The following is an 18219-nucleotide window of genomic DNA, read 5'->3' as shown; positions in this document are numbered from 1 at the left end:
TGGCGACACTAATTGGGTTGGATGAACCAGGGCAATCAAGTTGTATAAATTAGGCAATATAACAACGTAATCAATACACCTAAGCATGCCACTTTAACAGCGGAATTCACATTATGGAGATAAAGCTCTTAAAGCCATCATGTCGTAATGAAAGAACAACTGTTTCCAATACCACTGCTGCTGCACTTGATGTTTGCTTCATGGTCAATTGACTTGGCAGTTCAACCATGCCTCTGTTAATTGAACGAGGTAAGAAGGCAAGAGATAGAGAGACTGAGAGGGGGAGTTGGTGTTGAAAAGATGGTAGAAAAATGTGTGCAAGAGAGAGAAAGTGATTTAGCACTAAAGCACCATTGATTTGCTGTTCAGCTTTGCAGTGTTTCTCGGCCAACTCAGCCTCATCACAGCAACACAAACACATAAACACCCATAATTGGCTCATTTAGAGATGGGAGGAGCCTGTGGATAATGGACCCGGGAATTAGCCATTGTTCTTCAGCAGGGATAGCCAATGAAAAGCTTTTAACTGTGTGTGTGTGTGTGTGTTTTGCGTCTATACAAAAGCAAAAGCGAGTGTGTGTGTTTTGAATAACAGAGAGAAAAGATACGGAGGACAAAGGTGGTCACAGAGTATCGTTTTCCCTCCCTTTTCCCACAGCTCCAAACATTCATCACCCCATCATGCCCTCTCGATGGGGTGGAACTGGCCAGGGGCTTCTGGGATACGGTGCTGGACAGGGAATGATGGGATAGCGCAGTCGCAATGTCATCACTAATCTGGCGCTCTCATCCACTGAGCTAAATCTTCATCTATCAGCGAGACCCTGTGCCATTAAAGATGCTGCACACACTTACACACGCACACATACAGCTCAATGAAGCATTGGGCTGGGCAGATGGAGTAAATATAGATAGAATTGGTTTGATTGGAATAGAAAAGGCCAGTGAGTTCCTGTGTGGCTGTCAGAGGGTAAAGATAATAAATGGACATGGGGTTGCCCTCTCACTGCCTTTCTAACACACACACAAACACAACAAATACAAATACACACAAAACGTTTTCCTTGCACATAAAAACATCTCTTGTTCTTATTAGCTAACAGGTCGTTTTTAAACAAACATTCACACACTGGAAATTCTGTGCTTCTATATTGCATTTGTAATATCTGATGCAGAATTTCTATTTCTGCAGTGTATGGTGCATGAAGTGTAAATACAATACAAGTCAAACTCTTGACTGGATGAAAGGTTGAGATGGGTGAGATGGACCAGACAGTGAAAGCAAAGTAGGCTACATGAGAACAGAACACAAAACATGGCCAAATATCCAGAAAAGTTGTCACACTACATGTGGTGCAAGTTGCCACAACAGAACCATGCCTTAAAGGGATACTTCACCGTTTTTTCATATTAAACTATGTTATTCCCTTAACTAAGACGAGTTGATACATACCTCTCTCATCTCAGTGTGTGCACTCAATCGCTCTGGCGCGGCGTCACTTTGATAGCACAGCTTAGCCCAGTTCATTCATTAGGGACCAAACAGAGATGAAGTTAGAAGCGACCAAACACCTCCACGTTTTCCCTATTTAAATACAGTTACACGAGTAGTTACACGACCAAGTATGGTGACACAAAATAAAACGTGGCACTTTTCTAAGCGGGTAAAAAGGATAACAATAATGTATGGCGGAATAGCACTTGAAGTTGGAAGCACTTCGACTCGGCGCAGTAAAAAGTCACACTTGAAAAATCCTCTCCCTCTCACTTCTGTCATTAGAACCAACGTGACTTTTTACTGCGCCGCACCAGGTTTGACAGTGTATGGATTTTGTCAATTACGCAAGTTAGCTAATGTAAGTGCATTTTATAATGTGGCATGTGTTGCCTGTATTACTGTAATTATTTAAGCTATATGGGCGATTTGAAACATTTATCCTAGTTTGCTATTGTATGAACTAATTGTTAAAGGGGTGGTATAATGCCCTTTTCACAAGATGTAAAATAAATCTCTGATGTCCCCAGAGTCTGTATGTAAAGTTTTAGCTTAAAATACCCCAATAAGTTGTCACTTTTTGATGGTGGGCAAAAACGAACCGTTTTTGTGCCTGTCCCTTTAAATGCAAATGAGCTGCGGCACCAATGGCGGAGCTTCAACAGTTTGTGTCCTTTTACCTTACACAGACATGCACTGAAAATTTCAAAACCTTTTAGCCTTTTGTGTTCAAACCGGAGTCAGACAAAGATGGAGAGACTCAAGAAGAGGTGACAACATTTCTGAATGGTTTGTTGATGAATTTATGTAGTTTATGTGTAGTTATCTTCAAGTCATTGATTAGCATAGGCCTATACTGTCTTGGGCTGCGTTTCCCGAAACCTTAAAGGACAAGTTCGGTATTTTACACTTAAAGCCCTGTTTTCAGATCGTTTCTGATGAAATAGAACGGTTAAGATTGAAATTTGGACACATGCTGCTGGCCCGAGAATTTTCGGTTTCTGTGGTAGCACCCCCCCCCCCACCTACACAATGGCTGCATAGGTGCACTGGAACAATCCTTCCTAAAACGCATTAAACTTTCGTTTACAAAGACGTGAAACTCACCGAGTGGTCAGGGGTGTTCACTGATATGCTCACACAAAAATCGCTGCAAAAGATGCTTTCCAACAGGTTTTATGGTAGTTTTTGTCCAACTCCATTGACTTGTATTGGATGTGCTGTGAGGTACGGTATCACTCCGCCGCTATTATTCAAGCTCTCAACGGAAGAATGTACGGGTGTGAGGCGTTTGGAAAAATAGGTTTTGTGTGAGCATATCAGTGAACACCCCTGACCACTCGGTGAGTTTCACGTCTTTGTAAACGAAAGTTTAATGCGTTTTAGGAAGGATTGTTCCAGTGCACCTATGCAACCATTGTGGAGTTGGGGGGGGTGCTACCACAGAAACCGAAAATTTTCAGGCCAGCAGCATGTGTCCAAATTTCAATCTTAACCGTTCTATTTCATCAGAAACGATCTGAAAACAGGGCTTTAAGTGTAAAATACCGAACTTGTCCTTTAACGCTACGTCGTTCTTAAGTTACACCTTAAGCTGTAGCCTACCTTATTGTTAATACGTGTTTCCCGAAACGTTCTTAGTTAAGTATACCTTCTGTAAGTCATACGTTCGGAAGGTTGGTCTGAACCACTCTTAGCTTTACCGTATCACTGATGCAGTTTAAATACACCCAGACAGTGTTCAATTAGGCTAATTCAAGTGTTTTCATGCAAAGAATAAAATTGTCGTTACACTGATTGTTGTCAGATTTTTAATTATATTATTATATATATTATATTATTAATTTAATTAATTAAAGAGCGCTTTTAAAAGCCAGTGAAAGCATAGGCTACTGTTAAGTCCTAGGCCTATTCGGACGCTATTGTTTCTGGGCTTGTACGGTATTTTAAACATTTAAAGGGGTAAGTCTGTGATTTTAGTGCCATCCGAATCCATAATATCAGTGTTTTTTATATCACCCAACCCGTGTAAAAATCCCTGGCCAAATTAGTACCTACTGTTTTTTGACAAACAGGTTGTGTGGTAATTTAATTGCCATCTGAATCCACATCTCTGAGTTTACAAGAAGAGATTCAAAATCCACTGTTTAAATCCTTTTTGATCACTGCCGAGCACCGTACGCAAGATGTACACTTTTATTACTGAAATGCTGGAAAGTATTTACAAAAACAATATTTTATCGCAGCTCCACCTCAGCGAACAAAAATGGGAAAGAGAAGAAAGCACGTAAAAATTTGAAATGGTTATTATGGCAGCAATATATGATACAATTTTAAAATATGTAGGCTAGGCTATTATAGGCTATTATAGTTTGGATTATTTTTTATAATATCCCATGAGTCCTAATAAATGCAATTTCAACTATTTCTGAAGTGCTTCTTTTATAAAGAACACCGCTTTCTCACATAATGCAGTGAAACAGCCCCTGCACAAGAGAATAATTGATTCTGGAGCCATCGATATCAACCAATTCAGCACCATGGCCACGGACAGCACCGTGTAACGTCGCACATAAGAAGGTATATCTTAAGCAGCTTCCTAAGGTATGGTTCGGGGAACACGCCTATGGTATATACCTAAGAGTCTTCGTAGCGTGCTAAGAGACAACATTATCAGGAAACGCAGCCTTGATAATCTCTTAATGTGTTCCCGGGGGCGGGGTTTATGTCAATTTTAGGGTTTGTGATGTCACTAACCCGGGAGGAAGCTCGTGTAGTTCCTACCAGCAGTTTGTTGTAGTCCTTAAAAAGCGAATTCTTTCAAATAAAATATCTTCCTTTGCTTTTAACTTTGAGCGTTGTAACTTTGCAGATGTTGTTTATGCTCAAACAGCAACATTACACACTAACTAAAGTTAGAAAAGTGAAATCATAATCAACCACCCCTTTAAAAGTACTAAATTGAAAGAAGATCATTTGAAGATCATTTTGAAACAATGGTTATGTGGACTGAAAATATGTATAACTGTGAAGAATGAGATTAGGTTTTCAAAGAATGACTAGCTGTGTTACAAGTTTGATCAGTTTGGTTTTTGTAGAGTTTTGAAAATGTGCACATTACTTGTGAAAATAGTGCCAAAGTGGCTGTAAAAAAGAAAGGTTCCAAAAGGTTTTTTTTTTCTCAGTGATGCCAAAGAAGAACAATTTTGGGTTCCACAAAGAGCCTTTCAGTGAACAGTTCTTAAAATAACTATATATATTTTTCTGAGTGTGAAGAACATTTGCATAATCTAAAGAATATTTTTCCACTATAAAGAACCTTTTGTGAAACATAAAAGTTCCATTGATGTTAAAGGTTCTTCAAGGTTGTTCATGGAACCATCAATGGCAATAAAGAACATTTTATTTTTAAGATGTTTAAAATAAGATGGAACTGTTCCATTGATCAAACACCTGTTTAATTACTGATAATAAACTGGGGTAAATAATGTCAAGTGTATCCAGTAAAACGTGGGGAGAAACAACAACAATGTGAACAAAATGTGCTTCCAATGTTGGAGAATTTACACCAGATTACTGTGAGATACATGAGAAAAATACCCCATCTTATTCCTTCAATTTTATCCATAAAAACTTGAGACAATTTTCACAAACTGTGGGAGTAGGATCAGGAAATAGATTAAGTAGTATTTTGGGACTATGGATATTTTGTGATATGATCCGAAAAATATTTTGCTTTTGCAGTCTTAATGGCATGTTATTCATAAGAGACTGTCACTCGTTTATTTATTTTCCACCTTCCTGAATTTCTGTCTGGTAACATGAGTTTTATTATTGAGACGAGGTTGTACTCAACTTTTTGATATCTTCAATTTAAAAGGAGCAACAACATCCAGAATATTAGAACACACCATATTGAACATGCTCACTAGCTCATCAAAATGTACATTAAGATAGGATGACTTTATAACATAAGTGATGGGAGGAAGTAATGAGAATTTTCTAGCTGCAAAAGTGAGTTAAAAGAGCGAATGTGTCGACCTACAGACTCTGTCTAATTAAGGACTAGAAAGAACTATGTTGAAAATAATAGGCTTGTGATCAGACAATAGAATTTCTTCAAAATCCACATTGAAGACCATATTAGAGATATTTCTTCAATATCTATATTAATCAGGTTAAATTATTGCAAAGAGGTTCGTTTGCCAGAAATATTAACTTTATCACAAAAACCCAAATTTCACTGTTTTCTGGCCCTTGCACCAAATGACCATCATTCTTATTGGATTATAAGAACAGACTGGTTGTTATAAAAGGAGGGAAGAAGTCCTTCCAATCCTTGTGTTCTTGTGTTAGCGATGATTCATACCAAAGAAAGACACGCAGCCATCATTGCTTTACATCAAAATGGCCTCACATCAAACTGCTGCAAATTATTGCACCCGAAAGACCCATTTACCGGATCATCAAGAACTTCAAGGAGAGAGGTTCAACTGCAGTGAGAAAAGCTTCAGGGCGTCCCAGAGAGTCAAGAAAGCAGGACCTCCTGAAGGGTCCGCTATGGCATCATGTCACCACCAGTGCAGGGCTTGCTCAGTATTGGCAGCAAGTGGTTTCGAGTGCATCTGCACACATAGTGAGGCGAAGACTTTTGGACTTGTGTCCAGCGGGGCAGCAAAAAAGCCACTTCTCTCCAAGAAAAACTTTAAAGACAGACTGAAATTCTGCACGAAGTATAAGGATTGGACAGCAGAAGACAGAAGACAGCAGAATTTTCTCAGACTGTTTGGGACATCTGGAAAATCAATTGAAGAAAAGGTGAACACTAGCATGAGTCATGTCAGGCCAACAGTGAAGCATCCTGCGACCATCCATGTGTGGGGTTGCTTTTCATCCAAGGGAGTGGGCTCTCTCACAGTTCTTCCCAGAACCACCACAATGACTTGAGAATGGTATCAAAACGTCCTTCAAGAGCAACTTCTCCGAACTATCCAAGAGCGCCTTGGTGATGATCTGTGCATTTTCCAGCATGATGGAGCACCTTGACAGAAGGCAAGAGTAATAATGAAGTAGCTCAGAGATCATTACATTGAAATTTTGGATCGGTGGCCAGGCAATTCCCCGGATCATAATTCCATAGAGAACCTGTGGTCAATCCTCAAAAGGCGAGTGGACAAGCCAAAGCCCACAAATTGTGATCAACTCCGAGCATTAATAACATTGTTTAGATCACCCTGATCCAGATTTATTTCAGATTACCAAATCCAGATTATGTGGGCTAGGCTACTATCTATGTAAAGAACAACAGGTAAAACATTCAGTGTAGGGTCACATTACGTGCTTTTATTTGAATAGGCAAAAACAGCACAATAAACAAACACCCCCTTCCATTTTCTTTTCTTTTTTGAAACAGTCCGACCCCTCATCTGACCAAATAAACGCGAACAAACAAATATATATACAATAAGGGATGCAATTGTTAAAATCTAGGCCTACTTTTAAGTGGTTCATCGTTGATGTTGGAATGATGGAATGATGGATGAACTAGACGGCGTCCTTGACATCATCGGGAATGTTCTGAGAAAGTTCTGGGAACATCAAATTTCCAAATAAAATATGGTCCCCGAATTGTGTTGAATCACTGTCTGCACTCCCATTGGTGGTCTTTGCATTGTGTTATTGCTCATTTACATACAGTTTACAGAATTTTCTCCTAAGATGACAGTGGTCCATGTGACCAGATATAGCTTTAGGGAGCAAATTGCTGTTAGAGTGAACAGATTACCCTGCAAACAAGCAACTTAATTTCACGTAAAAACATACATAAACTTATAAGGGATAAGGATTACAAATAAGGCTTTTTTTTTACTTCTGCTTCAGCCTACAGATGAGTATCATATGACGGTCCACTTATGGTGCAAACTGAGCGGACTGACACGCACACACACACTTCTTTAACACAGCACATTGAGGCTCTATCTATCCTCTAAAGCTCATTGATTCTGTCGAGCTTCAAATGGAGAGGAGTCCATTCAACCCTCTCTCTCTCTTTCTCTCGCCTTCCTGCCTTTACCACCCCAACATGCCCACTTATTTTTCCTTTTCTACCTCTCCATGCATCCTTCTCCTTTGCTTTCCTCTATTATTCCCCCCTTTCATTCCCTCTCACTCACTAAAAATCAATATTGATTATTATTTTTTAAGAGTCATGTCTAGTCTGCAGCATAGAGAGAAGCGAGGCAGCATGGCTGTATTTTATTTCACATCATCATCATATCTACTGTGCAGGAGTTACTACTTATCAGTGCGCATAAATTCCAAGAGAAGAGAAAAGAAGGATGCGAGGGAAATGAGAATGAGGAGGAGAAGAGAAAGAAAGACATACAACCTAAGGCAGCCCATATTGATTTCTTTTATGAATGGAGAGGAAAGTGTATGTGTTCGAATCACACATTAACTTTATATGCTAAGTTACCATTTCAGCCTTATTGCATTCAATTAATATTTTCAAAGCCATGACAAGCATAATCTTAATATATATTAAATGTATTCCAGAGAACGTGTACTTTGAACTTGTGTGTGCTAACTTGAATGTGTGTGTGTGTGTGTGTGTGTGTGTGCGTGTGTGTGTGTGTGTGTGTGTGTCCTTTCATGGTTGGAGCTCCATCACACTGTTTCTGATTGGTCCATGATTACTATTGACACTCTGATGATGGACATGAATAAAAGTGACTGTGATGAGATAAGACTTTTACAAGGCTATCTCTCACCCACCTTTATCACCTGTGTGTATGTGTGTGTGTGAGTGAGTGTGTGTCTGAGTACTGGACAGGGCATTCAGAGAACAGGGAATGAGAATAGAGTGAAATGGTGAGAGAAAGAGAGTTGGGAGCTCATATTCAGTAGGTTTTTTTTCCAGCTGTCGCTGATAAATCTAATGCCGTTGACACTTTCAAAATCTGCAAAATCCATCAAAGTGGAGGTCAGCCATTAATACCCATATACCTTATTGTTCGAAGTATTACTTTCTGTCATTTATGAATTTTGTGCATGTAAGGGAACTGTAAATCTGCTTGCAGTTTGTGGTGTGTGTACCTGTCTGTAAAACTGACCCTGGATGTATTATTTGAAAGGGGATGATCTTGCAGTTTTTGTAACAACATTTTCCATTAGGTGAAAGAGACAGAATAGAGAGAGAGAGTAAAATTGTAAGTGAGACCCATAAAAGTTCCATTAACCTGTTCAGAGTTAAGAGCTTGTTCAACTTGGCTACAGACAACTAGCACAAACAGAACATCACCATAAAAACCAAACACGCATACAGGTTACACTGGAGTCCTGTTATCTTCAACATACTTGATCTGGTCGAGCTTAAAGCCGTGCATTTCCTCTGAATGAGTCACAACATAGAGACGCCAGTGTGTGTGTTGAAGTTTGTATGTGCGTGATTTAATGTGCTTGACTCCTACTCTCAAAGTGAGTGGCTCAAACACAAACAGTGAGTTATCTTTAAAGTTGTCCATTAAAGATGGAAACTCAGATCCACCTTCTGTGCTTCCATCCCTTTTTCTTTCATCCCTTCTTTCCTATTCTTCTTCCTTTTCAAAAAATCTATTCTTATTCCATTCAAACTTGGGTTTTGTAACGCAAAACTGAAGTCAGGCCCTGTCCCAAATGGTACACTTTATGTGCACTTGTCTTGATGTCCATCATCGAACATTCTTTCATAGTGTCACTGAAATAGCATATATGTATGGCATATGAGTCTTGTCACCGAAGATTTACTTCAGAAAGTTATCGTCATGCTGCTATGAGAATAAAATGCTGCTAAAACATTTGTATCATTAATGGTTGTAGACTATTTAGTTGAGATAAGAAAGCCAGTTAAATTAAATTTAAATTCCTGAATTTGAATTTTACAAATGGCATGTGGAAATCCAATTTGAGTTTGATGAATAGAATTAAAATGAAATTCAATTAGAAAGAAATTCAAAACTGTATTTTTTAAGTGAAGAATGTCAAGGTAAACTTTAAAATCCTTGTTTGAGTGTCACCTTGAAATTTGCATTTAGTTAATATATTTTATCATATTTATTTATTTTTTACCATAGGGTGCATTAGAATATGTTAGCAGAATACATGTGTTGAATTTGAATTGCAATTTACTCAAATTCCTCTTCCTTTCATTCCAACTGAAATTCAAATTGTATGTGGAGTGAAGCCAGTTGAATTCAATTCAATATAGTTCTTATGTTTTCAATGTGACACAGGGCTGTCCATGTGAAAATGACAATGTTATGCTGCTTGCTGAAATCTGTTATTCTTGCTTGATTCCATCTGAATATGAAGAAAAAAGTGTATATACTATAATAAGTATAGCTTAATCTAATTAAAGCTTGAGCAAGCAGCTTAGCCAGTGCACATAGCTCATGTCTTGAATCTTTAACAGCAGCTAGCATGTAGAGGGGGAAAACCAGGACACCCCTGTCATGCGCCAATGATTCTCCTGTCAGTGTGCGCGCCTTGTCCTGTTGCCTTCTGGGGGTTGGGGGTTGGAGCATATCGGACACAAGTAAAAGGGCCAGAGAGCTGTAATGAAAACACATCACTTGTTCCCAGGGTTACAGCATCACACGCATACAGTACTCGCATACACACTTCTCTATTCACCACTTCTTATCATACTTTCTAAAAGTTTAGGTAAAATATTCCAACGTGATCTCATGAGAATACGTGTGTATTTTTACGTAAAGTGTAATTCTACCATACGTACATTTACTTACGTTTTATACACACAGAAACGTATAATACTGACGTATTTACAGCACTAAAACGTAAAATATTTACGTATTAACAGCACAAAAACGTAAATTATTTACGTATGAACATCTCTACCGACGTACATATTTGTACGTATTCTTATTTATGCATATTAAAATCGTGGCATTAATGTTACTTTTGACTCTATTGCATTCAAATGTCTTATCAATTACGTTTTCAGTCGCATTTATTAAATGCAGTTTACTCAAGAAATAGGCTAATAACATTTCGCTCTGTTCGTGCCTTCTGCTGCAAACTCGTTTCGGAGGATTAGCCTACATGCAGTTAAACAAGAATACACTTTAAAACCTTAAAAATACCTTATTTAATCGTTTAACCATTTTGTAATATTTAGTTTATTTACAGTGACACAAAATGCGTTTTCTCCAATAGAACAATAATGCACCAAAACCCAACATAAATTCAAAAAAGACATCAATTTTATTAGCTTGATATTATAATCCAAATCTTTAGAATCCATACGTTTGCAAGAAAGAGATCCAAATTCAGCCCTTTATCCAGTGAGTGATCTTCATCTCCATTTCACAGGCTATCACAGCAGCGCAGTCCGTAACTGTCAAATCCCGCGCTCGTGATGAATTCAAATTCAAAAATTGCGCCCTCAAGAAGCGTTACGACATGTTTTACGGCAGTGATATCAAACGCTCATTGGCTCTCGCCACAGATTGCGACATGCCGTATTTCAGTCGGTATACTACATTTGAAATGGAGAAGCGCGCGCGCCTTCACACAGAGCGAAGCCGGATGAACATTTTCATGGATTAATTAACTTAAATTCTGCTCTGTACCTCATTCAAAACTATTATATACTGAAAGAGAGGACTGTGACTTCAACACATCGTCATGTGAACGACTTTTGGTACCGGTTTTGACATTTTCGCAATAAATAAATTATTGTGATTACACATATGTTGTTTTTCTTCATAATTGTAGCCTAAGTTATGTAGTTTTTAAGAAATTGTTATGGGTAGGTTTAGGGGTAGGAGTAGGATTAGCTGCTAAAAAAATCTTTTAATGCTATATTGTTAATAAAATTGCCATTTCCCTACACATCTCTGTACGTTTTGTCCTTTATATATTCTGTATAAAATGGGTAACGTTATGTTTAGGTTTGGGAGTAGGGTTAAGGGATCTTCCATTTATCTATAAAACGGTAAAAGGTAAATTATACAGATATCTTAATGATATGAAAGATTCGTAAATATTTTACGTTTTGTAGCTGTAAAAAACGTAATAATGTTACGTTTAATTGTTGCAGATACGTCCATATCATACGTTTTAGCATCTATCCAAACGTACAAAACGTACGTTTTCTATCTTTGAAAATTACGTATTAATACTACGTATTAACAATGAGACCAGGCTGAATATTCATCTTTATTAGCAATTGCCAGTAGAGTATAAATACTCACAAGCTTTGTTTTTGAGAACATTCATTGAACTGTACATTTTTACAATATATGGTATACATTGATATTCTTCAGCATGCATCAAGTTATTTTGATATTTCACAATGCTATAGATTTCTCATTTCTCAGAACGGATGGGAAAACTCAGGGTTTGGCATGGTTGCCGTGCAGCTCGGCGGCATGGTTGCCGAGTAATAAAGCATAGTGCTGTAAAATAAAACGAGGTGTGGAGAGAGCTGGAGAGCACTGCAAAGCCATTGGCTGCCTTTGTCATCATAAAACAATAACTCACTCCCATAAAACAAAGTGCTTATTAAATTATTTTAGACAATATCGCATGATTTGGGCGCACTTCAGCTGTGCTTCACTCTTGCAGCTGCGTGAGAAAATAAATTGAAGAGGAACTTCAGCAGCATTGGCACTTACCAATGTACATGAACGTGAAAGCAATAGGATATTTACACATATTCTTAATCGTGATCACAATTCAGTTGTTGTAGGTATAATCTTTTTGAACTGTGATTTTTTTGTTGTTGTTAAAAACAGGAATTTCAGAAAAGTAATTTTATAAATAAAACATAAGAATATTATAAACTGAACTGATGTACTTGAATAGTACCATCCTTAATAAAAACCTAATTATAACTTAACACAAAACTGGTCAGATGGATGTTTGCAATGTACTATTGTTACAATAGATATTTGGGTTCACACCGTTCAATTTATTTGTGTTCGCCGACTAGTGCGGAGACATAAGAAAGGGGTGGAGTTACTAGATGAAAAAACAGACAACCATGACCTTGGCTATTGATTTTATATTGTTGATGGCACTAAATGATTTTTGTTTTAAATGTCCTTAGAGCCTCAAATAAAATGGGTTTATTTTCAAATGAAAATGTTTTACTATTTCTGTCTTCATAATTAATAATGACTTAACCAGTGTGCAATTACAAGTCCAGCTTATCCAAATAACAGTTTTTAAAGCATCTTAATCCCATTTTATTTGTGCAGTGTTTGGACTATAAGATTTCCTCAACTCTGTATTCACCAAGTCACCAAGGTGAATAAATAATATGAACCTTGTGCTCTTTATGCTTTCTTTTCAAAATAAAGATTGGAATTAAATATAGCTATGGCTTAAATATATTGGATTCCGTCTTTTATCTAATAAGATTGTTTTGACATTTGATAAACAAAATGTTTTCTCATAACTCAGGTATGCCTCTGGATCCAGAATTACATTACATCCATACACTGCTTGGAAGGTGAAATTAACCATCATACTGTCACAGTGGACGGACCAAATTTGTATCTTCTACATCCTGAGCCAAAAATGTTAATGTACCATATGCTCATAATTCCTTTTTGTGGATTTTGTTTTTAGAAGCTACATAAGTGCTCATATCGAGATTGCGATAAAATTTACGTCAGTAACTATCATAAGCTCTGGATATTTGATACATAAACAGACTATCACACATCAGAAATTATCGCGAAAAAAGCCAGTCAGTGCAATTCGCTAATATGTGCTTTTGCATGAATAAACAGTGCGGATTCGTCTGATACACAAACTCACACTTGTGACGCCCACTGTGTTTTCAGAGTCTGCCATCTCATGTGAACACATCTTCATCTCCAGAGCTGCTTATAGAGTCACTTCAGAAGCTTTTCACCGAGAAAAACAAGCATCAAATACTCACTGAAACTGAAACTAAAACTGGAAGATCTTCACGACAAACTGTCAAGTTTAACTTCAACTAATTATGACAGACATATATTACTACTGTATACTAAAATGTACACTGTAAAAAATGCCAAGGAATTTACAGCATTAAAGAGAATTGTTTTACAATAAATTACTGTAGTCAGAAATGTACTGTGAAATCAATGCATGCTGGATCATTTTCTTACAAATTGCTGTGAATAAACTGCAGAATGATGCTGTAACTCACTGCTCTTGTTTTACTGTGATTTCAAATTATAATGTTGTCTTTAACCATGCCACTGTAATAAATGTTATTATTTACCACTGTAATTGTTTTGAAGTCACCATAGAGGTGTGATTAGTGTTCCATTGGCTTGGGATCTTGGACCATCTGTATTCATATTCAAATTTCTGTTCTAGCCAAGTCAGAAATGTGACAAATAAAAAAAACATTTGTTAAAAGGATGACAAGCTAGAATATGAAATAGTTTAGTCAAACTATTCTTAGCAAGAATATGAAGATTTTGTTTTTAGTATTATTTAAGCATGAAGATTTACCAATAACTTTTTTCAAATTCATAACTGTTAAATGATCTTTCACAATAGTGAAGAAACTGCTGAGATTCATCTTTGAAAGAGGATTTCATCTTATAAGCATCACCTAATGATGCACAGACATTAAACCTTAACATACAAAACACAACAATGTTCACCATTGCCCACTGAACAAATAATGAAAACACTTATACAACATAAACCAACATTATCAAATCTACCAACAACACAAACTGCTAAAAGAGAAGCAAAAATAAGTTCAGCAGCACAAAACCAACAAGAATCAAGAAACTCCACTGCATAATCTATTCATGCCGCACTGCATGCTGGGTACCTTCATAGTACATATACACTGTAGAAATACAGTATGATGCTGTTTGTTTAGAATAAATAGAGTTGTGTGTTTTCCAAACTCTTAGTAAACACAGTAAAATCATGTTTCATCACAGTAAAATCAACTTTTTTAGTGCAGTTAGATACAAGAAAAGTCCTACTGTGAAATTAAGTAATGCAATTATTAACCTATAGAATATATACTGTAATTTCACACTAAAATGTTTAACAGTGTATACTTCTCAAAGTAATAATGATACTATTATTATTTCTTAGGAATATTATACAACCCGGATATTTTTCATACATTTTAAATGTGTACAGTGATGTTGCGCAGTATCTTATTTGACAAAAAATAAAAATGAAATGTTTTGTTTAGTTGTAAATTAATTGTTATATTTTCATTTGATGACATTTTAAAAGCTTAATTAATTATTAAAGTTTATATACATTTTTATTAAATCATATAAAATGGAATCCCCCCAAAAAATATAATGGAAAACACAGAATTTAGGGTTTCATGGGGCCTTAAATTTAAATGTATATACTGTGGACTGTGCTGTAAAGTTTACATGTTTACATTCATTCTCAAGGTCTGACAAATATGTGTAAAGCAATTCCTTCCCCATTGATGGTAAATTAATATTGTGATAAATATCTATATCGAATGATATGGAAAAAAAATATTGACATATCGCCCAGCCCTACTACACTGTTGTTTGTTAGTAGATACACATGGAATATGTCCACTTTGATCAAGTTTAATAACAGTCTTCTAAGCAAGAGCCAATGATCCAGTGGTCTATCTTGCACCCTAACCAGCAGGAGAGATTCTGGCTTCATCTCAGCTCTGAGCATTGACCGGGTTAAACACATTGCTTGGCCTCTGTCTCTCTCTCACTCACTGAAGTAAATGAAGAACGTGGGGGCATCGACCGGCCCCTCTTTTGATATGGGAATCCATCAGTATAGGCAATGAAGAGCTGGACAGAGCCACTATTACTACTGCATCTACTGGAGATGGACACAGTAGATCTATATAGAACGAGAGAGAGAGAGAGAGAGAGAGAAAGAGAGAGAGAGAGAGAGAGAGAGAGAGAGAGAGAGAGAGAGAGAGAGAGAGAGAGAGAGAGAGAGAGAGAGAGAGAGAGAGAGAGAGAGAGAGAGAGAGAAAATAGAGAAAATAACTCTACCGGGGGTTTATTGCTAAATATTATTTATGACTCTCTGTGGTGAAATTGACCATACATCCTTAAGTGTGCATTGATAGCCATGGACAAAGCACTGAACAATAGTGTTCTAATACAGCACTGAATAATTTAATTGACTGTGTATATTTTACCTATATGATTTTGCTCCAAGCTTTAAAGATCACCAAAACACATACAGCAGTCTAACATTATGTAATCATCATTGGGATTTACAGTCTCCTTCTCAAAGTAAAAAATAAATAAAAATCTACATTATAGATTTTATTCCAGAAAAATATTGCTCAACAATTATGCTAAGAGGCTAACAAACAGTTAGATTTTGATAAATATTATCTGGAGTCTTTTATTATTATTTATTATTTGGAGTCTCATTTGGATCTCTTTCATTGAGTATCTACAACATATTTTACATACAACAATATGTTTTTTTTCTTCTTTTTTTTTTTTTACAATGTTTACCTGCTTGATTCTTGTTTACATTTAAGGATGTTGTAAGATATAGGGTTTGGCTTCTGGTTCTGGAGTACCTTGGCATTGCACATTTTGGATATCTCCACCCATCTGGCGCATCCAGTTCAGGTCTTGGAGCCTCAACTATCAAGTGTGTCAATTAAGGTGTGCATCTAAAATGTGCAATGCTGGAGTACCCAGATTGAAAACCAATGTTTTAAATGATCATTTGGGTGCTTGAGTGAGATTTGGATTTACATTCTGAAGGCAGGAAAACACCTCAGCAACATGATTTTATCTAATGCTTGAGAGCAAAAGCAAAGAACAAAGAAATGCTTGCTATATTAATGATTAATGATTACCTAATATATTAAATGAAATTCCACAAATGTTTTTCACCTTAGTGAACATATACCACAGCACTATTGTTTGAAATCATAATATTTATTCAGGTATTACTAATCAGAATGTTTAACTCCTTCTGGCCTTTGTGTTTCTACAACATTTTCCTCAAGCTCTCCAAGGTAACTAATGGTGTGAACCTATGTTTGAGTGCTTTGTTACCAATATAACAGATCCATATAAAAAGATAAATAGGTTATTTGAAGGACTGATTAGCCAGTTGCCTAATATTCAGTGATGTTTCTGAAATATTTTGTTTTTACTATTATCTCGTTGCAAAATAACCCACATTTCAAATGAGGCTAGAAGAGTAAAGCAGAAGGTTTGGAAAATGATCAACCCATTCTAATTTCTTACAGTAAATGGTGCAGATCCATTTAATATTCTTCAAGACATCCTTTAAATAGTATTTTTTTATTAAACAAATCTTATTAAAATGATCATGCTGTGAAAGATACGATTAATTTTTGGAAAATGTTCTCAGATATGTATGGAGGTTGCAAATTTGACTTAGTATGACCAACAAAATCTGATTCTTGAATTAGCCTAGGTGATCAAGACTGCTTTTGAGACATGAGCTTCCCTCTTCACCTGGGAGGAGGAAATTCAATATGCTAAGCAGCGCCAATCTCAGGCCTAACTTGTCACAGTGTCTGGGTTTGTTCCCTGGGTCACCACTAGATGTCCTCCTTCCCCACGGTGTCTGTCACAATTGAACTACATTCCCCACGATCCTTGTCTCTTCATTGCACTCAGCTGTCCCTTGTCACTCATTATTACACTCAGCCAATTCCCCATTAGCGTTGTCATTCACCTGTGTATTTATACCCTGTCTGTTTAGTATGTGTTATGGAGTCCTTGTTGTATGTCACTGCACTTTTGAAGTCTGTTTTCCTTGCCTGTTCTTGTATTATTTCTCGTGTTTGGATTGGAATATATGGATTTTGACCCCCTGCTTGGATGACTACGAGATTGGATTACTTTTAATAAACTACTGCTATTGGATCCTCCTGTTCCCCGTGTGTGTTCGTGACATAACTTGGCTGCCTTGGTAAAAAAAAAAAAAAAAAAAAAATGAACAGAATAAGCTGTGCTGAAATGCTATAAATAAAGACATGCACTTCAATAACATATACGTTAAATAACCAGACCAGTTCTATAACAATAAAACGGTATTCATCATGCTTGCTCCATTTTGAGTAAATTACAACGGACATTTTTTTTCTTGGCGCAACTGACGGTGCTTTGTTTCTTCAGCCTGGACGCACTGTCTTCGATGCGCCGTAAATAACGCGGATAGACGCCAGAGGAATATGACTTTCACACACCCGATTGATTTAATGTGACCTCTACTTTCTTAATACCACTGGATGCCTATTTAACCAGATGAAGGCTCAGATTGTCCAGTACACTTGTGCATTAATTCCCCATTCATCATCATTAGGCAGTGAGCGGTCCATTCACGCCTTGCTCTGCCTGCTGTAAATTAGAACGTAAACAGCCTTTTAAACAGTCGCCGCTTTGAGATGCGCTCTAACGGACAGATGCGCGGGACCGCCCCTGCCTACGGAGTATTGTCGTTCCAGAAAAAGGAAACGAGATGTCAAATCTTATTCTCACATTTACAGTCATATGATCTTCAACACGCTCTTTTTCATAGATGTAGTACTGTTGGTGTGTACTATTATCATCTGACTATTTTCATTCATTAGGCTATTACATTTTTAAGAAGATGGATATGCAGAGAGGTGACATGCGCCGAGGTTACATCAGAGAACAGATAATTATTCCGAGGGCTGAAAGTAAGCAATTCTACTT

This window comes from Abramis brama (assembly GCF_963993115.1).
Source record: "Abramis brama genome assembly, chromosome: 12".
NCBI lineage: Eukaryota > Metazoa > Chordata > Actinopteri > Cypriniformes > Leuciscidae > Abramis > Abramis brama.
This window is presented reverse-complemented; position numbering follows the sequence as displayed.